At 41.7% G+C, this 22,838-nt stretch overlaps 1 protein-coding gene across 2 annotated transcripts in view; it reads left to right on the top strand.

The window, feature by feature from the left end:
* Window positions 1-4,475: 4,475 nt before the first annotated feature.
* The window catches only part of FGF13 (fibroblast growth factor 13), a 575,233-nt gene continuing 556,870 nt past the window's right edge, over window positions 4,476-22,838 (top strand). For both annotated transcript variants that reach the window (XM_052662899.1, XM_052662897.1), the window contains exon 1: window positions 4,476-4,756. The gene's annotated coding sequence lies outside the window, so the exon portion shown is untranslated. The remainder of the gene's footprint in view (window positions 4,757-22,838) is intronic.

Here is a 22,838-nt window from a genome sequence, read left to right as displayed (position 1 = left end):
CACTGCACCACCAGGGAAGTCCTTTTTCCTAAATTCTTATAAAACCTGTTCACTTCTCTCCCATCCTAAGCCTATTGCAGAAGAGGCCACCATTGTCTCTCATGGTCCTCTCTAATAGTTGGCCAGTGGGCCCACTGCTTCTACTCCTATCTCCACCATTACATTTCCCACCATGTTTCCAGTAGGATATTTTAAAAATGCAAATAAAAGCATATTAGCTGCTTGTTTGGAGCACTTTACTGGCTTCCCACTGCTTTCAGGGAAAAGTCCTCAGTCCTTACCATGGCCCATGAGGCCTTGTGTCTAAATCTGCTTCCCCTCCTCCTCTCTTACTTCATATCGGGTTGACCTCATGTTTCTTGATCTCAGCTGATGTAGCTCAGAAGAGGTTGAAAGTGAAAGTGAAGTCAGTCATGTCGAACTCTTTGCGACCCCATGGACTGTAGCCCACCAGGCTCCTCTCTCCATGGGATTCTCCAGGCAAGAATGCTGGAGTGAGTTCCCATTTCCTTCTCCAGGGGATCTTCCCAACCCAGGGATTGAACCCGGGTCTCCCACATTGCAGGCAGACACTTTAACCTCTGAGTTGGGCATATCATAAACGGCTATAAGTTGAGGGTTCCAGGTGATTCTGACTCTGTTACAGAAATTTTCAAGCATACACAAAACTGAAAAGTCCAGTGAACTACCTTGTACTCATTACCCAGCTCCAACAGTCATCAACTCAAGGGCATTCTTGTTTCAACTGTATCCTTGCTCATTTCCTATCAATCATGTATTGTTTGAAACCAATCTCAGATATTATATCATTCCACTTGTAAATGCTTCAAAGTGTGTCTTTAAATGGTAAGGTAATTTTATTAATGTAATTCTATCTCATTAAAAATATTAACAATTTCTTAACTATCAAACATTGAGTCCATATCAAAAATCCCCCTGGCATTTCATAAATGTGTCTCTCTGGTTGGTATATTTGATTCGGCATCCAAACAAGGATTTGGTTTATGTGTCTCTCGAATCTCTTTTCATCACAAGTTCCCCCTTCTTTCTTGTTTCCTGGAAATTTATTTGTTAAAGAAACAAGAGACCAGAAACTTGTTCCTCTCTGTTTCCCTGATGTCTAGTGTAGTAGTTAGAAAAATATCAAAACTTAATTGATGTCACGAGAATGAATGGATGAAGGAGTGAAGGACCAAATTCCTCAGCCTGGTACCTGGCTTGGGTGGACTTCCACTTCTTGTCTACCTTTGCTCATTGTCCATCCTTGGAATAGTATCCTCTTGATCAATCCCTCAGTCTCCTGGTCTGCAAAGTGGAGCTGCTAATACCTGCCTTCTGCTCCATTTCCTGGGGAGGTTGTGACAAAGGCTGGGATTTTAAAAATAAAGCCTAAAACAGCTTTGAGCAATTGGTGCTATAAATACCAGACAAGGAATTCTATTATTAAATGTCCTTTGTTCATAAAAGCTCCAGGCAGAGAGGTAAGGTTGAGAAGTGGAACCCCTTGACTTTGTCCTTCCTGCCCTGCTTTGGTGAGTGTGGCCACTAGAGAAGGCAGGGCTAGGGCACGTCCTGGGGTGGGGAGCCCCAGGGCTCCCTTACGACAAGACAGCCCTGCTCTGGCTGGGGCAGGCCTGCAATATCCTATTCCATACCGGCAAAAATAGACTAGCCAGGAGAATGACAGCACTGAGACAACTGTTCCTATTTGGAAGAGTGTCGGAAGGATGTCGCTACAGGTGGGGGTACATGTCGGCCCCTGAGAGTGAAGTCCCGCCAGGAAGGGGCCAGGCCCCCACGGTGCCAAGCTGAGGTTTGGGCTGGACGCCTGCCAGCGCCTGTGGCCGCAGGGTCTGATCAGGTCACTGGTAACAATGGAGAGCTTCTTGCCTGGAAATTGTACACGTGTTTATTAGTCAATTAGTTTTCATTTCAAACAAAAAGATCAGAGAAGCTCTGATGAGTGGCCAGAAACTACTACAGAGAAGTGAATAGCCAGTGCGGTCAAGTTTCAGGCTCCCCTGCTTAGGAGAAAATTCTCTTCTGAAGCCAGCACCCAGGTGGTATTGTTTGGGCCCATGCAAGCAGCCAGGAAACAAAAGGAAGGCTTGCCCTTTGGGGCATTTTTCACTGAACCTGCACTAGGCTATATTTGGTACTTCTGCCCATATTCAGCCCCACCCCTTTTACCGGCACTTGTGGAGGCCAATACCTCTGGTCTATAACACAAGGACTCAGCGCCTAGGGTGTGGGCTGTGGGAATTACAAAAATGACAACAGAACATCGGAGCCTGCAAAATGAGCAAATCACTAGGAATTTTTAAAGTAAATTTAAAAGTAATGAGGGCCTAAAAGTACCCATATGTGAAGTGGGAAGTTTTAAGTTTCAGCCTTTTCTGAGCTTTCTGTGTGCCCAAAAGAGGAGCTTATTTTGGAAGTGGAAGAAGTATGGTTTTTTTTTTTTCCTCATCAACTCAGAAGTGGTTGAACTGATTTAGCTCAAACTATAAAAAGATGAACACCAAATGCGGCCTGCTACAAGATTTCTGTGTGAAATAGAGTGGAAGCAACTAGAGGGATAAGACCGTGAAAATCTAGTGCCTGGAAGTCATATTGTTCCAGCTGATTTTTCAGATGTCTGGAAGCTGGGTGTGAGGTGAGGGGTTCTGAGTCTAATGGGCAACGAATTCTAATTCAAAATGAAGCCCTCTTTTCTGATAAGAGTTTACCAGAAGCTTTTGAGGATGTGAAATTATTTTTCTAAATATTTTCATCTTATTTTATTTAAGCCACCAGCATATCTAAGCTTTTCATATGTGTTTAACCCAGGTGGTGCTAGTGGTAAAGAACCCACTTGACAATGCAGGAGACCTAAGAGACCCGGGTTTGATCCCTGGGTGAAGATGATCCCCTGGAGAAGGGAATGGCAACCCACTCCAGTATTCTCGCCTGGAGAATCCCATGGATAGAAGAGCCTGGTGGGCTACGGTCCATAGGGTAGCAAAGAGTTGGACACAACTGAAGCCAATTAGCACACACACAATGAATTTAACTATGTATTGACCGATTAAAGAAGGGAGTGGTCTAAAGTGGTTAAAAACACAAATTTCGGAGATAGGTAGACCTAGGTTTATACCCTGACTCTTCCATTTACTTGCTGTTTGAGCTTGCTACTGAGCTTTGCTGCTGTTTCTGGAGAATCAGATAAATTTACCTCAGAAGGTTGTGGTAGGGTAGACAAGATGATGAACATGAAGTGGAATGGTGCCTGACACATAACGACTCCCCCCAAAATAGTGGTTATAGTAGTATTAATAGTAATATTTATGAAATTGGGGGTTGCCCAAGGGCTTTTCTTCATGCTCTTTTCGACCAAATCATGTAGCTCACTGTTCTTCAAACAAATTTTATGATGCCCAGCAGTAAGAAACACATTTTATGGAGTGATTGATACACACATCCATAGAAGAAGCAAGTTTCACAGAACAATATTCCCCTTTACTATGTAGAATGTGTTCTATGATATTCTAGTCTAAATTCCTATTCTATTCTGTTTGTTTTATTTCTTTTCATTCCTTTTTTTTTAATTTTTATTTTTACTTTATTTTACTTTACAATACTGTATTGGTTTTGCCATACATTGACATGAATCCACCACGGGTGTACATGCCTTCCCAAACATGAACCCCCCTCCCACCTCCCTCCCCATGCTTAAATAGTGATCACAGCCTGGTAAATAGCTTTTACTACTGTATAATGGGTCATGGCCCACAGTTTGTAAAACGCTCACCTAGATGGATCTGGGAAATGCAGTTAGCACACTCAGGATCTGTCTTCTTCTGAATTAACACCTCAGCCAAGGTTTGGATCCAAAATAAATCTTCCCCATTAGAACTCCCTCTGAGAACAATGAATGACAGCTGCAAAGTGGCTAGACACCAGCCCTCATACTTTCACCCCTGGCCTGGCTCCTGGATGATGGCATTCTTTTCTAGACCCATCTAACAAGTCCAGACCAAGATCCGGGTTTGGCCTGCAGGACCTGCCATGCATTTGAGAATACGAGTGTGTGTGTGTTTGTGCATGTTTATGTGTGTGTATGTGAGAGAGAGTGTTTGTAGGAATCGGGGGAGAGGGGAAGGACTGCCAACTTTTCAATTTTTCCCGCTGATGTCATCTACCTCTCGGGTTTCTGCCAGGTTGGAGGGGAATGCCCACTCCCTCCGGAGATGCCTGAGACGGCGAGAAGGAGCCAGAGCGCCCACAGTCGCCAGCTCTTGGCTCCACCTCCCAGGTTTGTTTCCTTCGCCTTGACAGAGCCTTGGTCCAGTAAGATGATCTGACCACAGCTGGTCTCCTACACTTAGAACAAGTTGGAAGCAAGAGAACTTGGGGAAGGAATTTGGTTTCACTAAAAATAGCTGCAGTATAGACCCTGTGACTTACCACTCCTCACAACAGTCTGCTATGCACCACACGGGGTCCTCTAACCCCTGCCATCACTTTGGATGATTTGCCTGTTCTGCCCGGAGCCCTTGAACCCACGAGGGGCTTAGGGAGCTGGGGGTGCTTTGGCTCAGATGCAGACTCTTGGAAATCTCAAACCTGCATGGTGATGATATGATCAAGAAGCTTCCTCCCCCGTGGGAGCGCGTGACCGTTGGCACTCATAACAACAGGTCCCTTTAAGAGTTTGGTCCATGGTGGGATCCAGCTTCTTCCTCAACACTGGGCCCATTGCATCTCCACTTCTAAGGTAGGTGAAACCAAAGTCTTTGGGGGAAATGCTACTGGAATTGTGATACTCTTGGGTAACCTCGGCCCAGTTTTCCTCCGCCTGGGCCAGGGAGGCAAATGTCAGGGCAGGACGTACCTTAGGAATAAAAGTCTGAGTCCATGCTCCCAATCATGATAATGTTTGGCAATTCTTTCCTTTCTTTGTCCCCTCCTGCCCCAAAGCCAAGATATTAGCCAGCAGGAAAGCAGCTCAAATGTTAGATTTAACCCTTTCTTGACTTCTTAACTAAGAGTTGCCTGTTTTTAAAGTTGCCTTGTGCTTTCTGTCCTGTTACTAACACTGAGAATTTGAACTTGGCCCAGGGCACTGGTTATCTGTGTTTGTCTTTTCTGCTGATACAGTGACAGAGAGTGACCCAGAGCTGCCTAGAGCAGGGATTCCTGTGGCTCAGGCAGGCCCTGTGACAGAGGGAATCCATCCCAGGTGCACAAAAGACTTGCCTGGATTCCCTTTCCTCCCTGCAAAACCCCGGTCAGGACACATCTCTGATTTCCAGCTTGTTTATAGCTACAGGCCTTGGGGAAGGAGTTGGAATTGAGGGGAGCTGGAAAATTCTGAGGGTGAGGTTAGGAGACCTCTGAGAGAAAAAGAAGTTGCCTTGGCGGTTGGAAGGTTAAGCACTAACAATTTTTTGCTTAAGGTTAACTTTTGACTATTTGCTATGCAAAGTACTATGCCAACATTCCAGCTTGCCAAACCAAGGTGTTTTCATGAAAACGAAGAGACACTTTAGTAACAGATATGCTTACTTTAAACGAAAACTACAGTCTTAAAATATTACATGGCTGGCGGAGACAAATCTTTTGACTCAGGATCATCATCTGTGTACATTTTGTAGAAGAATGGATTATGGACGGACACTTGAACATTATATCCCTACTTTTTTTTTTCCTTTTACCCATCTTTGGGGTAGATGAGTGTCTAAATATCATAAACTTGAAAGCTTAAACCTAGGGAATGCCTTAGCAGTCCAGTGGTTAGAATTCTGTGCTGTTACTGCCAAGGACCTAGGTTCAATCCTTGGTCAGGCAACTAGGATCCCACAGGTCACATGGCACGGCCATAAAAACCCCCTTAAACCTAGAGGAAACATCTAGGAAGTCATCTTGTCTGATCCTTAGAGGGGCATGAATTAGGTTGAGTGACCACCTAGTCTGTACCTAGATTGTTGCCTCAGATTTCCCTGTGACCTCAACATGGATACATGGTGGATATTTCCATTTTGAAACCACTGTTTTATTGACATCACATCTTACTAGTACTTCCTCCTTTCCAATAATACTTTAAGGTTTATTCATGTTGCTTCAAAGCCAGATGAAACTAGAATGTTTTGAAGTATTTTCCCCATGTTGAATTTGTGTAACCATCTGGCATCATTAATGCCAGATGCTGGTCTTACCACCCAAATGTGTTGTCACATTTCATCGAAAGTCATCAGGGGTTTTGCATTCAAATTGGGTATTCATTTTATTGAAACACTCTAGAGAAAGCGATTTGCTGGATGTTGCCTCTAAATAGCATACTTGTCTAGTACTTTGAACAAATGACTCCACTAAGAAAATCGCCATGAACAAACAACTTTTCAGGAATGGATTTGTCAGTAAAGCAATGCCCAGGAATCACCTGGAAAGATTGTTTAAAAATATAGTTTCTGGGCTGCATCCCTGGAAATTCGGATTCAAAAGGTCTAGGAGTAGAGTCCCAGAACCTGGACTTTTTAGCAAGCCATCCTGATCATTCTGATGCATGGCCAGATTTTGAAGGCTCTGTGAAAGTCAAGGTTGCCTTGCTTTTGTTTCTTTGTCCCACATCTCTTAATGATTTTATGTTGCCTTCAGAAAAAAGTTCATATTTCATTTGGCATTCCCCAGGCCCTCCATGTTCTAGCCCTAACCCACCTTTCCAATCTGATTCCTTGTTTTTCCTCTTCATATCCACCCCCAGTCAAATTGAATTGGCCACTCTTCATTTTACTTCCATGCCTAGGCACTTAACTAATGCCTTTGACTGCCTGTCCTTCCTTACATCTCTGCACACCCAAATCTGCCCTATTTCTCATGGTCTAGGCTTCACTGTACGTAAGAAGGACTCTGAGGGTGTCTTTAAAATACCAACTCCTAAAACTCACTTCTGGAGATTCTGATTCAGCAGGCTTAGAGTGCTCAGGAGCCTCAGAGGGTCTGATGCTGGCACGCTTTCAGAGACATTACATCTAGCTCAAATGTCATCTCTTTATAAAATCATTTCATGCTTCTCCACTCCAAATCCTAAAGCATTTTGTTTATAGATCATAATTTAATATTTCACTCTTTACCTTTTATTTGAATCATTCCTGTACATCATCATTTCTCTCACTCAACAGACGTTCACTGAGTGCCTAATATAAAGGTATATCTTTCCTTGAGAACCCACGCTCCTTGGGAGAAAGGATCTGTGTCCATTTGCCCATATGAACACCTTGAGCCTGACTGTGCAGAGTCAGTGGACATCATCAAGTTTAAATCACTCTGCAGTAGATGAAGCAAGGCAAGAAAACATCCCAAGGATAAAGTTTTATTTTCCCTCAGAAATGTGAGTGTGAGGCAGATCCTTTCTGTCTCTATGCCCAAAATCTGAGATGTATGCACCAGAAGGGGATCTGAGAAGACTTCTGGGGTTGGAAAATCTCAGAGCACAATGATGACTGGGTTCCAGGAAGTCTCTTGGCTTAGGTAGCATGGAAAAGCACCTGGCATTTCTAAATACAGTAGTTCTGCCATAAGGGAGGGACGAGCAGAGGAGGGACAGGAGACACTGGGGTGACGGAGATCTGCAGGGACTTCACTGGGGATACACTTCCCTTCTGTCCTTCACCTGGTATAACAACTGCAGGTCCTCAATCATCCATTATTGAAATTCTGTGGCTCTTTAATTACTTGGAGTTTACCTAAACACATATTAATATGTAATTGTGTAAAAATAATGTATAATTATGTAAAAATACATAACCCACATTACTAGCCTCGTAGGTATCCTTCTGTATTTCTATTCTCATATAATTATATAAAACATGCATATGTACACATAAATACATTTTTTGTTATAGATTATTTTGCAAAAGTTATGTCATGTTACTTAAACATTTCTGCATCTTATTCTTGCCATTTACTACCTGTGTGACTTTAGGTTCTCTGGTTTTCAGTTTCCTCATCTGGAAAATGAAGATAATAATAGTACTTACCAGTTAGGGTTATTATGAGTATTCATGGAGTTAAAATACATAAAGCACATAAAATAGAGCTATATAGGAGTGCTTATTATTAGCATTATTACTATTATTCTCATTCAACAAAATATACAAGTCAGCTGCAGTTGCTGGACTTCATTCTTTTTAGTGGTTGCTCAGAATTTTGTGATGGAGAACAATTTCTCTATCCATTTGACTTTTAGTATACATTCACTTTGCTTCCTTTTTTTTTTTTTTTGGTCACAAGAAAGCAACATTGCAACCTTCCTATATATATCCTTTTGCTTTGTTGTTCAGTCACTCAGTTGTGTCTGACTCTTTGCAACCCCATGGACTGCAGCACACCAGGCTTCCCTGTCCTTCACCATCTCCCAGAGCTTACTCAAACTCATGTCCATTGAGTCAGTGATGCCATCCAAACATCTCATCCTCTGTCATCCCCTTCTCCTCTTGCTTTCAATCTTTCCCAGCATCAGGGTCTTTTCTAGTCAGCTCTTCACATCAGGTGGCCAAAGTATTGAAGCTTCAGCTTTAGCATCAGTCCTTCCAATGAACGTTTAGCATTGATTTCATTTAGGATTGACTGATTTGATCTCAAACCAGACCCTTAACCTGCACTTTTTTTTCTTACTCTGGGACAGATTCCCAGGAATGGAATAGCTAGGTTAAAAAGTGCATATATATTGTTTTAAATTTCATTAAAGGTCATCATGTTGCTTCCTAAAAAGTATGTAACAAGTACACATATGGGTGTACACCATTTCAGGCAATTCCATCAATGGTTGATCTTTCTGCTGTTTTTAAGCTTTAACAATAGTATGAAAAAGATCATCTCATTGTTATTTTAACTTGAGTTTCTATGGCTACTCATGAGTCTGAGTATCTTTTGAAAAAATTGTTGGCCATTGGGATTTGCTTCTTAGTGGCTCTTCATATAGTTTGCTTATTTTTTGAATGCGTTGTTTCTCCTTGTCAGCTTCTAAAATCTCCTCCTGTGTTATTGCTATAAGCCCCTCATATATTACTTGTGTGCAGCTTTGTGTCCAGTTTCTTGTTTTATTGATTTTACTTATTGGGCCTTGTGCCAAAATTTTGAAAAAATATAATATATATAGTTAAATTTCTTTTATAACTTCTGAATTTTAAGGATTGCTTAAGAGAGTTTTCCTACTCCTAGCAAATTTGGAAAATTCAGCAGTGGCCACAGGACTAGAAAAGGTCAGTTTTCATTCCAATCCCAAAGAAAGGCAATGCCAAAGAATGCTCAAACTACCGCACAATTGCACTCATCTCACATGCTAGTAAAGTAATGCTAAAAATTCTCCAAGCCAGGCTTCAGCAATACATGAACTGTGAACTTCCAGATGTTCCAGCTGGTTTTAGAAAAGGCAGAAGAACCAGAGATCAAATTGCCAACATCTGCTGGATCATTGAAAAAGCAAGAAGTTTCCAGAAAAACATCTATTTCTGCTTTATTGACTATGCCAAAGCCTTTGACTGTGTGGATCACAATAAACTGTGGAAAATTCTGAGAGAGATGGGGATACCAGATCACCTGACCTGCCTCTTGAGAAACCTATATGCAGGTCAGGAAGCAACAGTTAGAACTGGACATGGAACAACAGACTGGTTCCAAATAGGAAAAGGAGTATGTCAATGCTGTATATTGCTTATTTAACTTATATGCAGAGTACATCATGAGAAATGCTGGGCTGGAAAAAGCACAAACTGGAATCAAGATTGCTGGAAGAAATATCAATAACCTCAGATACGCGGATGACAACACCCTTATGGCAGAAAGTGAAGAGGAATGAAAAAGCCTCTTGATGAAAGTGAAAGTGGAGAGTGAAAAGTTGGCTTAAAGCTCAACATTCAGAAAACGAAGATCATGGCATCTGGTCCCATCACTTCATGGGAAATAGATGGGGAAACAGTGGAAACAGTGTCAGATGTAATTTTTTTGGGCTCCAAAATCACTGCAGATGGTGATTGCAGCCATGAAATTAAAAGATGCTTACTCCTTGGAAGGAAAGTTATGACCAACCTAGATAGCATATCCAAAAGCAGAGATATTACTTTGCCAACAAAGGTCCATCTAGTCAAGTCTATGGTTTTTCCAGTGGTTATGTATGGATGTGAGAGTTGGACTGTGAGGAAAGCTGAGCGCTGAAGAATTGATGCTTTTGAACTGTGGTGTTGGAGAAGACTCTTGAGAGTCCCTTGGGCTGCACAGAGATCCAACCATTCTAAAGGAGATCAGTCCTGGGTATTCTTTGGAAGGACTGATGCTGAAGCTGAAACTCCGATACTTTGGCCACCTCATGAGAAGAGTTGACTCATTGGAAAAGACTCTGATGCTGGGAGGGATTAGGGGCAGGAGGAAGAGGGGACAATAGAGGAAGAGATGGCTGGATGGCATCACTGACTCGATGGACATGAGTTTGAGTGAACTCTGGGAGTTGGTGATGGACAGGGAAGCCTGGCATGCTGTGATTCATGGTGTTGCAAAGAGTTGGACACGACTGAGCGACTGAACTGAATTGAACTAAGAGAGTTTTCCTATTCCTAGTTTGCACATATATTTTCTTAGATTTTCTTGTAAGACTTTCACTGTTTTTATATTTAAATATGTCCTTACCTGGAAACTATTGATTTTTGATATAAAATAGAGGTCCAATTTTTTTTCACATATTTAGTTTTATTTATTTGGCTGTGCCAGGTCTTAGTTGCAGCATGCGGGATCTTTTTTTTTTTTTTTTTTTTAAGTTGTGGCATGTGAGACTAGTTCTCCAACCAGGAATCAAACACGGGTCCCCTGCATTGGGAGCATGGAGTCATAGCCACTGGACCACCAGGGAAGCCCCAAAGTCTAACGGTTTATTCTTCCAAATTAATAGCTAGTTCCATCTCTATTGTTCATTAACAATCCATCTTTTTTCCGCTAAAATGAAATAATACTTTTGCCATGTATTAAATGCTTATGTATGGGATTTAATTCTTTATTCTCTACTTGATTCCTCTGTTCGAATTGCCTATTGTTCCCATGCCACTACCATGTTTTGACTTCATTATGGTGACATTAGGGTATATCTGATATCTAGTTAAAATATTTTTCTCTCATTATTCTTATTTTTCATGGCTATTCTAAGATTTTTATTTTTCCATACAAATATTAAGGTTATGTATACACATCTTCCTCAACTTATAATGGGGTTGCTAAGTTGCTTCAGTCATGTCCGAGCCTATGGACTGCAACCTGCGAGGCTCTTCTGTCCATGGGATTCTCCAGGTAAGAGTACTGGAATGGGTTGCCATTTCCTACCAGCGGATCTTCCCAACCCAAGGATTGAACTTATGTCTCTTACATCTACCTGCATTTGCAGGTGCATTATTTACCACTAGCGCCACCTGGAAAACTCTATGATGGGGTTCAGTTGAGTTCAGTCACTCAGTCGTGTCAGACTCTTTGTGAACCCATGGACTGTAGCACGCCAGGCTTCCCTGTCCATCACCAACTCCCAGAGTTTGCTCAAACTCATGTCCATCGATGTGGTGATGCCATTCAACCACCTCATCCTCTGTCGACCCCTTCTCTTCCTGCCTTCAATCTTTCCCAGCATCAGGGCCTTTTCCAATGAGTCAGTTCTTTGCATTACGTGGCCAAAGTATTGTAGCTTCAGCTTCAGCATCAGTCCTTCCAGTGAATATTCAGCACTGATCTCCTTTAGAATGGACTGGTTTGATCTCCTTGCAGTCCGAGAGACTCTCAAGTCTTCTCCAAAACCACAGTTCAAAAGCGTCAGTTCTTTGGTGCTCAGCTTTCTTTATGGTCCCACTCTCACACCCATACATGACTACTGGAAAAGCCATAGCTTTGACTAGATGGACCATTGTCAGCAAAATTCCCTTGTGGCTCAGCTAGTAAAGAATCCACCTGCAATGCAGGAGACCTGGGTTCAATCCCTGGGTTGGGAAGATCCCCCTGAGAAGGAAAAGGCTACCCACTACAATATTCTGGCCTGGAGAATTCCATGGACTGTACAGTCCATGGGGTTGCAATGAGTCAGACATGACTGAGTGACTTTCAAAAAAAAAAAGGAACCTGGAACATTGATTCAACAAAAAGAGAGAGGCGATCCTCTCCTCTTGATTGTCCATGGTCAAGCAACTGCACAATGGGGTTATACCCTGATAAATCCATTGTAAGTTGAAAATACCCTGTTGAAAACGCACTTAATACACCTAGCCCTGCATAGTATCATAACCCAGTCTACCTTAAACATGTTCAGAATACTTACATTAGCTTATAGTTGGACAAATTCATCGAACACAAAACCTGTTTTATAATAAATTGTGGAATATCTCAGGGCTTCCCAGATGGCTCAATGGTAAATAATCTGCCTGCCAATGCAGGAGCTGCAGGAGACAGGGATTTGATCCCTGGGTCCGGAAGATCCCCTGGAGTAGGAAATGGCAACCCACTCCAGTATCCTTGCCTGGGAAATAGAGGAACCTGGTGGGCTACAGTCCAGGGGGCCGCAAAGAGTGTACTGAGCGATGGAGCACACACACAATTTTGATATCTCATGTAATTTATTGAATACTGTAGGGAAAGTGAATAACAGAATGGTTGTATGAGTATAGAACGGCTGTAAACATATGGATTATTCATGCTTGTGATCATCTGACTGACTAGGAGCTGCAATGGGGGCTGGTGCCCAGCATCTCTAGAGAGTATGGGACCACATAATTCTAGCCCATGAAAAGATCAAAATTCAAAATTTGAATTACAATTTCTAGTGAATATATATTACTTTTGCACCATTGTATGATCAATAACTCATAAGTCGAAGAACCATAAATGGGGGACCATCTTCAAAATTAAATTTCCTCTCTTTTCCTTGAAAAATCATGTTGGGAATGTAAATTGGAATTTTAAAAAGAATATTGGTTTTGTGAAAATTGATATTTTATGATATAAAATCTTATAATTCTTTAATTCATTCCCTTTTCCCAGATTTTGTTTTATGTCCTTCAGTCAGCTATTATAATTTTCTTCCTACTGGCCTGATGATTTTCTTGTTATATAGGTTTTTTTCATTATTACAAATATAATTTTTCCCATTTTCATATCTTGGTGTTGATTACTTGAATAGGGAAATGTTATCTGTTTTGTATAGTAACCTTGTATTCTTTACCATATCAAATTCTCTAAATAAGTCTCACAGATTTTATTAGAGTGTTCTGTTTGGGTAGCTGTACAAATATACCACTAGCAGACAAAGAAATAGATGTCTTTTCTGATATTTGTTAGTTCTTTCTCTCTTTTTTTTGGTCTTTTTTATAAGCTAGAATCCCCAAGGCAATGTTGAATAGTAATGAGGATAAGAAGCATTCTTGTCGACTTCTGAATTTTATTTGAAGAGGTCAGTGTTTTGCCATTTGAGATAATATTTGGCATCCTTTTTTGGTAAACAATCTGTATTATTTTAAGAAATTACCTTCTAATCCTGTTTCACTTAGAAATGTATTATGAGTGCAGCTGAATTTTCTCAGTTGACTTTGAAGCCTTTCTTGATACCATTATTCAACCAGTTTTTTTAAATTTACTAATGTAGTGAATTATGTTGATAGATTTGCTGATATTGAACCTCCTTTGCATTTCCAAATGTAATACTGTATATCAGTAATTTCTGTGAAACAAACCAGCCAAAATCTCAGTGGCTTCAAAAACAACAATCATTTCTTCCTGTTCATGGTTTCTTCAGGCTAGTTGGGGTCTTGTTAGTCTAGTCTGGGCTCAGCCAAGTGGCTCTGCTTGTCGCTTGCAGGTCTGTTGGTCTGATGGGGCTGCTTTGCTTCAGGGAGTGGTGACTGGAACAGCTTTGCCCCAGGTGACTCTTATCCTCCTCCTGGGGCAAGCAGGCAGCCCAGGCTGTTTCAAAGTGACTGCAGACACACAAGAAAGGAGGCAGAAGTGCATAAGGCCTCTTGAAGTGTAGGCTGGGGACTGGTACCCTTGGACCTCATTTTATTCCCTCAAAGTCATTTGGCTTCTCTGGTGGCTCAGTGGTAAAGAATTCACCTGCTAATGCAGGAAAGGCAGGATTGATCCCTGGGTTGGGAAGATCCCCTGGAGAAGGAAATGGCAACTCACTCCAGTGTTCTTGCCTGGGAAATACCATGGACAGAGGAGCCTGGTGGGGTCCATGGGGTCGCAAAGGGTCGAACATGACTGAGTGACTGAACAACAACAAAGTTAAGGGGCGGGGAAATATATACCATGTTGATGGCAGAAACTCCAAAATCACATGAAAAAATTCTTGGACACAAGGAGGGGTGAAGAATTATGGCCCTCGGTAGCCATAACTTTACTGAAAGATTGTTGGATTATATTTGCAAGTGTTGTATTCAAAATGTCAGCATCTACATTTTAAAAGTGTTTATGGATTTCTTCTTGGTAGCCTCCTTTGTAGATTTGGTTATTTAATTAAATTGGCTTCCTAGAAAAGAATTAAGGGGGTTCCCATTAACCTACTCTATAGATGACCCCAGCAGCTTTCTCCACTGAAGGGACCAGTGGCTGCAGAAGTGCAAGGCACAAACCTAGACCCCTGCCCCGCCCCCACACAGCTGACCCATGCCACTGTGTGTGCTCTCAGGGCTAGACCCTCCAGCTGTGCTCTTGCACACTGCTGGCCTGACACCCATCACCGGCCTTCACTGCCATGTGTGCATCTGTGTTGACATCCTATAGCCATGGAAGTGTATGCTGATAGCCAGGACCCCTGCAGCTGCTTGTGGGCCTGGATCTGGCCCTTTCTCCTATCACTAACCTGCACCACTAAGCTCACCTGCAGCTAAGCCCAGCATTTATGCACCTGTACATCTCCAATCTGGTTTCCACTGCCATGAATCAAAAACAATAAAATACTTAGCAATAAATTTAACCAAAAATCTATTTACAAAGCTAAAAGACATTGATGAAAGAAACTCCAAAAGATAAAAATAAATAGAATGATATTCTACATTCATGAATCAAAGGAGTTAATATTGCTAAAATGTCCATACTACACAAAGCCATTCATTGCACCCCCTATCAAAACAGGGAGGGAGGTGGGAGGGGGGTTCAGGATGGGGAACACGTGTACACCCATGGTGGATTCATGTTGATGTATGGCAAAACCAATACAATATTGTGAAGTAATTAGCCTCCAATTAAAATAAATAAATTTAAATTTAAGAAAATGTCAATGGCACTTATAACAGAAAAAAAAAATCCTGAAATTCATATGGTACCAAAAAAGACCATGAATAGACAGAGAAATCTTGAGCTAGAAGAGAGCTGGAGTCCTCACTCTTGTTGATTTCAAACTATATTACAAAATTATAATGATCAAAACAGTATGGCATTGGCATAATCAAGGAAAGAGACTTGAGAGGCCACTAAGGAGACTAGAATATTCAGTGGAGAATGGATAGTCTCTTCAATAAACAGTATTGGGAAAACTAGACACCCATATGCAAAAGAATGAAATTGGACCTCTATCTTACACCACTCACAAATGTTAACTCACAATGGTTTAAGGACTTAATTGTAAGACCTGAAATTGTAAAATTCAAGAAATCTCCTAGACCTTGGTTATGGCAATGATTTTTGGGGTATGGCACCAAAAACATAGGCAACAAATTCAAAAATTAACCAGTGGAATCATATTAAATCAAAAAGCTTCTGCATAGCAAAAGAAATAATCAGCAAAATGAAAAGACAGCCTATGGAATGGGAGGAAGTATTTCCAAATCATGTATCTGATGAGGGATTAATATACAAAATCTATAAAGAACTCATACAACTCAATAGTGAAAACACCCAAACAATCCAATTAAAAAATAAGCAAAACACCTGAATGGACTTTTTTTTCACAGAAGACATGCAAGTGGGCAACAGGTATAGGAGGAGGTGCTTGAAGTCACTAATCATCAGGGAAATCCAAATCAAAACCAAAATGAGATGTCACCTCACATCTGTGTGATTGACTACCATCAAAAAAACAACAGATAACTAATGCTGATAATGATATAGAGAAAAGGGAACTCTGGTGCATTCTTATAGGAATATAAATTGGTACAGCCACTATAGAAAACAGTATGGAAGTTCCTCAAAAAAATTAAAAAGAAACTGCCATATTTTCTAGCAATTTGACTTCTGGGTATATATCTGAAGGAGATGAGATTACTATCTTGAAGTGATATCTGCATTCCCATGTTCATTCCAGCATTATTCACAATAGGCAGGACATGGAAATACCTCACATGTTCACTAATGGATGAATGGATAAAGAAGATGTGGTATATATATATACACACACAATGGAATATAATTTGGCCATAAAAAGAAGGAAACCCTGCCATTTGTGACAAGATGGAAGAACCTTGATGGCATTATGCTAAGTGAAATAAGTCAGGTAGAGAAAGATATGGCATCCGGTCCCATCACTTCATGGCAAATATATGGGGATAAAGTGGACACGGTGGCAGAGTTTATTTTCTTGGGCTCCAAAATCACTGTGGATGGTGACTGTGGCCAGGAAATTAGAAAAACAATTGCTCCTTGGAAGAAAAGCTATGACAAGCTTAGAGTATTAAAAAGCAGAGACATCACTTTACCGACAAAAGTCCGTATAGTTAAAGCTATGGTTTTTCCAGTAGTCATGTACAGATATGAGAGTTGGACCTTAAAGAAGGCTGAGCACCAAAGAACTGATACTTTTGGATTGTGGGGCTTGGAAGATTCTTGAGAGTCCCTTGAGCAAAGCGATCAAACCAGTCAATCCTAAAGGAAATCAACCCTGAATATTCATTGGAAGGACTGACGAGGAAGCTGAAGCTCCAATACTTTGGCCACCTGATGGGAAGAGCTAATTCACTGGAAAAAACTCTGATGCTGGGAAAGATTGAGGGCAAGAGGAGAAGGGGGCAACCGAGGATGAGATGGTTGGATGGCATCACTGATTGAATGGACATGAGTTTGAGCAAACTCCGGGAGAAAGTGTAGGACAGGAAAGTCTGGTGTGCTGCAGTCCACGGGGTCACAAAGAGTAAGACATAACTTAGCAACTGAACAACAATGAACAACAATAGAGAAAGACAAATACTATGTGATCTCTCACTCTCTCACACACACATATACACACAGAGAGAACTGACACAATGTTATTTGTCAATTATATCTCAATAAAGCTGAGGGGAAAAGAATTGAAGAGCTTTCCTTCTATTTTATGGCTTGGAGTAATTCCAATCATATTAACATTACTTTTTTTTTTTTAAGTTGAATTGAAACAAATGAGCCACTCTGTTATGATGACTTTTTCAGTGGTAGATATTTATTCACTTTTTCCATCTCTTTTTTTGATAATTGACCTATTCAACACTTCTTGTTGGGTTAATTTGGGCTTCTGAAGAATCATGCTTTCTTCCTAAATTTTCAAATTTGCTGCTATAGAGTTTAATGTAGTGTCATTTATAATTATTTAAATCTTTTATGTATACTTTTCCAATTCCAATGTTGTCAATATTTATTCTCCCCTTTTTCTTAATGAGGCTTGCAAGAAAGTTACCTGTTTTGCATGTCTTTTCAAAGAGCAAGTGTTGGTTATCTCATTAATTCCACTTTTTTTTTTTTTTTTTTTTTTTGCTGTTAAAAAGACTTATCCTAGTTTTTGTTATTTGTTTAATTTCTGGTTCTTTCCCACATATCTTGAGATGAATACTAAGTTCCTTTATGTTTGCATCTTTGTTCATTAATACTGAGGTTGAAGAAGATAATTATTTTTTCTGAATAAGGTATTTACTGTGCCAAGTAGATTTTATTTTATTTTTTTTATTTCTGAGTGGTTGTTTATTTTATTTTATTTTTACTTTACTTTATTTTACTTTACACTTTCTAGATAGTTTGTAATTTCACTTTTTATCCAGTGGTGTTTTGGAGTGTATTTCTTAATTTCCAAAACAGTTATTCTTTGCATCTTTTACATTATGTAAATTTTATAGCTATTATGCTCAGAAAAATCTATTACCTTTAAAAAATATTACTGCCTTTCCTCTGTGTCTTCCCTCTTCTTCTAGAAGACTATTCATCAAGATCTACAACTCTCATATTTTCCTTCATGATTCCATGTCTTGGTGTTTTCGACTTCGTGCTCCGTGATTCTTCTTTCACTTTCTCTATTGGTGACTATTGAGTCTCAGCAGTGACCATCCTCTCCTTCAATTCATCCCTGGACTGTAGTTGGGGAATTGCATTTTGTAGTTCCAGAAAGTCTCTTTTTAGTTACACTTGAATCTCTGTATGAGTTTTTCTTTTGTTGTTATAGCTGTTGTGGTTGTTCAAGTTGGCATCTGTCTATCTCCCAATCAGTTTATTTCTTTAGACATGCATTGCTTCATCAACCTGCCACTGGGTGCTGGACAAACAGACATGTTTATAAAGGATTTAGTTGTTCACCCATAGCAGTCAGGTCATGGTGGAAGAGGGTCTCTGAGAGTCCCACAGAGGCTAGCAGGTCCTTAAGTGGTGAGAAACTAAGTACCTGAAGAAAGCTGCCCTCTTCCCAGGTCTCCTTGCAGAGTCCTCCTCTGCTCCTTATTTCATTCCTTTTTGGACTCTAGGAGGCCTAGGTGTAAAAGTGAAAGTTGCTCAGTCCTGTCTGACTCTTTGCAACCTATACAGTCCATGAAATTCTCCAGGCCAGAATACTAGAGTGGGTAGCTGTTCCCTTCTCCAGGGGATCTTGCCAACTCAGGGATCGAACCCAGGTCTCCCCCATTGCAGGCGGATTCTTTACCAGCTAAGCTACTAGGGAAACCCTAGGAGGCCTAGGAGACTAGGAATATAGGTCTGATACTGTTTCCTGGTCTCCTTGCACCAGGCTTTCCTGGGGCTGCATCCAGCTTTGCTCAGCAATCAAAGGATTTTGCTGAGACTCCTACAATGCCTAGGGCTTCGCTCATATTTGGTAGCTTTTTGGTTAAGGAGAGCCAGGCAGCCTGGAGTTAAGGATGGAAACAACTCATGCTTAGGTCGCTGTCTTCTCAGGATCTTCTGTGGTTTCTGAAGAGAAAGAAGAAAGCCTTTTATATGATTGGACCTTAGTTACACTGAGTCCCAGAGAGTTGCTCTTTAATAACACAGGGCTAGTGATGAGGCTTGGAGTGGAACCTATATCAGTTTGGGAGAAATCGTGAAAATAAAACTGAAATGTCACAGTAAGAAGGGATCTATCTATCTATTTATATATACATATTTATAAAAAGTGGAATTAGCTAGGAGAGTGAAAGTCCAGAAGGTTCATGCCAGAGGATCAAATGTCTCTAATAACTGCAGGTCACCTGCAATACAGGAGACCCCGGTTGGATTCCTGGGTTGGGAAGATCCGCTGGAGAAGGGATGGGCTATCCACTCCAGTTTTCTTGGGCTTCTGTGGTGGCTCAGCTGGTAAAGAATCCGCCCGCAATGCGGGAGACCTGAGTTCGATCCCCGGGTTGAGAAGATCCCCTGGAGAAGGGAAAGGCTACCCACTCCAGTATTCTAGCCTGGAGAATTCCATGGACTGTATAGTCCATGGAGTTGCAAAGAATCAGACATGACTGAGCAACTTTCACTTTCATGAAGCATTGGAGGGGATGAGGAAGTCAGAACTTACTGGAGTTCTGAGAAGTTACCAGATCCTAATGCAAAAAGGTGACCTGAAAGTGGAAGCTCAGAGAGAAAGATGTGTGAAGTCACACTGAATGTCACAGCGTCCCAAGAACAGTGACTTTGCTTCATTCCCACCTTGTAAGTCTGTTTCTCTCAGTGGCAAACTCTACCCTGGAACCACACAGTGAAGGGGCTTCTGGGTAACCTAGTTCCTGGCCTTGGTCAGGAGTGACAGTGGTCACTGAGTTGACAACAAACAGTTGAGCTCAGTATTCCAGCAGGAAGAGCAAAGAGGAGCAGGGTAGGACTATGGCTGTAGAGAAGTGGCCTCTTCAGAGACTTCTCTGCCTTTGGCCCCAGTGCCGTAGCCCTCTTGACTGCATGCTTTGATCTGCCTCTCAGAGACGTCCTCTCCACTAACACCAAAGCCACAGCATCATGCACTTACTGGTCATGAATTCTTCCAGAATCCTGTGGCCCATGCTAATCAGGGCAAGACTGGTATGTGAGCCTTTCAACTATGTCAGCATCTGTCAGTGCAAAGTGCCTAGGCCTTTGCAACAGAAAAACCTGTGTTCAAATCCCTCTACTGCTATCTACTATCTGGGCAGGTAAATTACTCTTTCTCAGCCCTTTTCATTATTTCTAAATGAAGGGTGACAATCTCTAACTTTTAAGACAGTTACAAGTATGAAATGACAACTTATGTAAAGCACCATCTATTAATTACCGCTCCTCTTTTTGGTCATTAGTCTTGCTGCCTTGACAATGCTTCTAGTGCTTGCCTACAAAGAAGAAAAATGATGCTATTACTTCTTTCCTTCCGTAGTAAGTGGGGACCACAAAGGGGCTCCTCTTTTGCTGGCTAAGTGGCAGGGAGGCAGATCTCCTTTCGTTGATCTGAAAGGCTCTCTTGAGAAGCAGACACAGTAAATCTTGACTTTTCAGCCTTGGTAAGATACACAGAAGGTAAGCTTTATGTAATAGAGTGGAATGAATATGGAGAAGAAAGTAATAGGGAGCAGTCAGGCTAGACTCTGGGAGTAGGAGAGGAGGGTGAGAACATGGAAAGGAAAATAGCACTGGAGGCTGCATTGGCAGAAGTGTAATGGAGCAGAATAAAGCATTTCAGGGGTAGGACTTCCCTGGTGGTCCAATGGTTAAGACAGCAAGTTTCCAGTGCAGAGAATGTGGGATTGATCCTTGGTCTTGTTGGGGAGCTAAGATCCCACATGCCATGTGGTGTGGCCAATGATAAATAAGTAATACAAAACAAATAAAATCTCCTACCTATAAAGATATGTTCATGTGTGCATGCTAAGTCGCTTCAGTCATGTCTGACTCTTTGCGACTCTATGGACCATAGCCTGCCAGGCTCTTCTTTCCCTGAGATTCTCCAGGCAAGACTACTGGAGTGGGTTGCCATGCCCTCCTACAAAGGATCTTCCTGACCCAGGAATAGAACCTGCATCTTCTAGGTCTCCTGCCTTGGTGGGCTCTTTACCACTAGTGCCACCTGGGAAGCCCAAAGACATTGTATGTACACATTCATTAAAAAAAAAAAAGAAAAAAAGAATTGCAGGACTGGGAAACTGAGTCCAGTGCATCCCTTAGAGAACATAGCCGCAGACTGGCAGGTAGTTATGCCCACAGGGTGATGGGTACCAGCACACCCCAGCTATGTGCTAGGTGCAAGTCCATCCTGTGGCAGGTAAAAATCACACCAACTGGGTACAGTTTCACGGAAGGAGAGTGCAGCTACAACTGTCTCATCATTAGAAACTCAGCTTGGTATTTCTGAACCATCTGCAAGTTATCCCTCTATCCCTAAAATGTAACTGTTCTAGACAGTACCAGCAGTGTATCAGGACTCTGTGGGCAGGTATAAATCCAAGCCCAAACTCTGGTGCTCCAAAGAGGGTTCTAAGCAACTTTCCAAGAAAGTGGAAGTTGGAGGCAAACGGCACTAGCCACACAGTGATGGTCACTTAAACAACCGGAAGAAGAGAAAGATTCTCAGGCTCTCTCTTTACCAAAAGCCTGGGCAGTCAGACAGCGTTGGAGAGAAAAGGAGAGAGGAGTCACAGGCTGTGATCTCTGAAGGCAGATGGGGTTTGTGCCAGAAAATGCTCACTCAGGTTCAACAAGTGTTAAAGAAAGAGGGAGGAGGTGGGATCAGGCAGAGGGAGAAGCTGATCTTGATGCAGGTGCCCCAAAGCCTCAGCCACCAGGTAGGGAGCTGTGGCGTGAGAGGCCATCTGCCAGAGAACCTGTGTTGAGCCCAGATGGCCAGGCCTTGCCACTCAGATGTGGGCCACCCCCAGAAGGACAGGATTTCTGGTAAGGGTCAGGGCTGTGCAGCAGAGGCAGACCCTGAAGGAAGTGACCTCTGAGGCTGCCTCCTGACCCACCCCCTCACAGCTGGCTAGGAAGCCCTTCCTGGAAGGGGAATCCCTTCCATGGACACACTTCCCTGTCAACCACATGGTCAGTCAGGTATTGACAGGAAATGCATGAAAGCCCAATCTGCCCTGAGGTCTCTATTCTCACTCTAATGCTTGTATTTATTTAAAAATTGTAATATTTATTTTTATTTATTTATATATTTGGCTGCACTAGGTCTTAGCTGCAGCACAAGGGATCTTTAGTTGTGGCATGTGAACTCTCAGCTGGGGACGTGAGGTCTAGCTGCCTGAGCAGGGATTGAACCCAGACCATCTGAACTGGGAATGAGAAGTCTTAGCCACTGGACCACCAGGGAAGTTCCTTGGCTTTATTTTTGAATAAAGAGACATTTTAGAGCCACCAATGATTTTGTAACATTTATAAAATATGGAGTGTCACAGAGTAGAAAGTGTTGGGCCTTTGGAGACAGAAGATCCTACTTGAGTCTCAATTCTGGTTGCAACTTTTTACTTCAATCTTGGGCCAGTTGTTTCACCTCTCCAAGCTTGTTTTCTCCTCTCGAAAATGGAGATAATCATAGTCACTAATTCAGAGGGTTGCTGTGAGTATAAAATCTGGATAAATATTTAGTACAGAGTTGGAAACCCAGTCAATTAAATCCCTGGTGATACAATGATGAAGCTATTTACTGTGCCTTGGATGTGCCAGGT

Source organism: Budorcas taxicolor, chromosome X (assembly GCF_023091745.1).
Source record: "Budorcas taxicolor isolate Tak-1 chromosome X, Takin1.1, whole genome shotgun sequence".
Classification (NCBI taxonomy): Eukaryota; Metazoa; Chordata; class Mammalia; order Artiodactyla; family Bovidae; genus Budorcas; species Budorcas taxicolor.
Note: the sequence above shows the minus strand (reverse complement) of the source record. Positions and strands in the feature narration are given on the sequence as shown.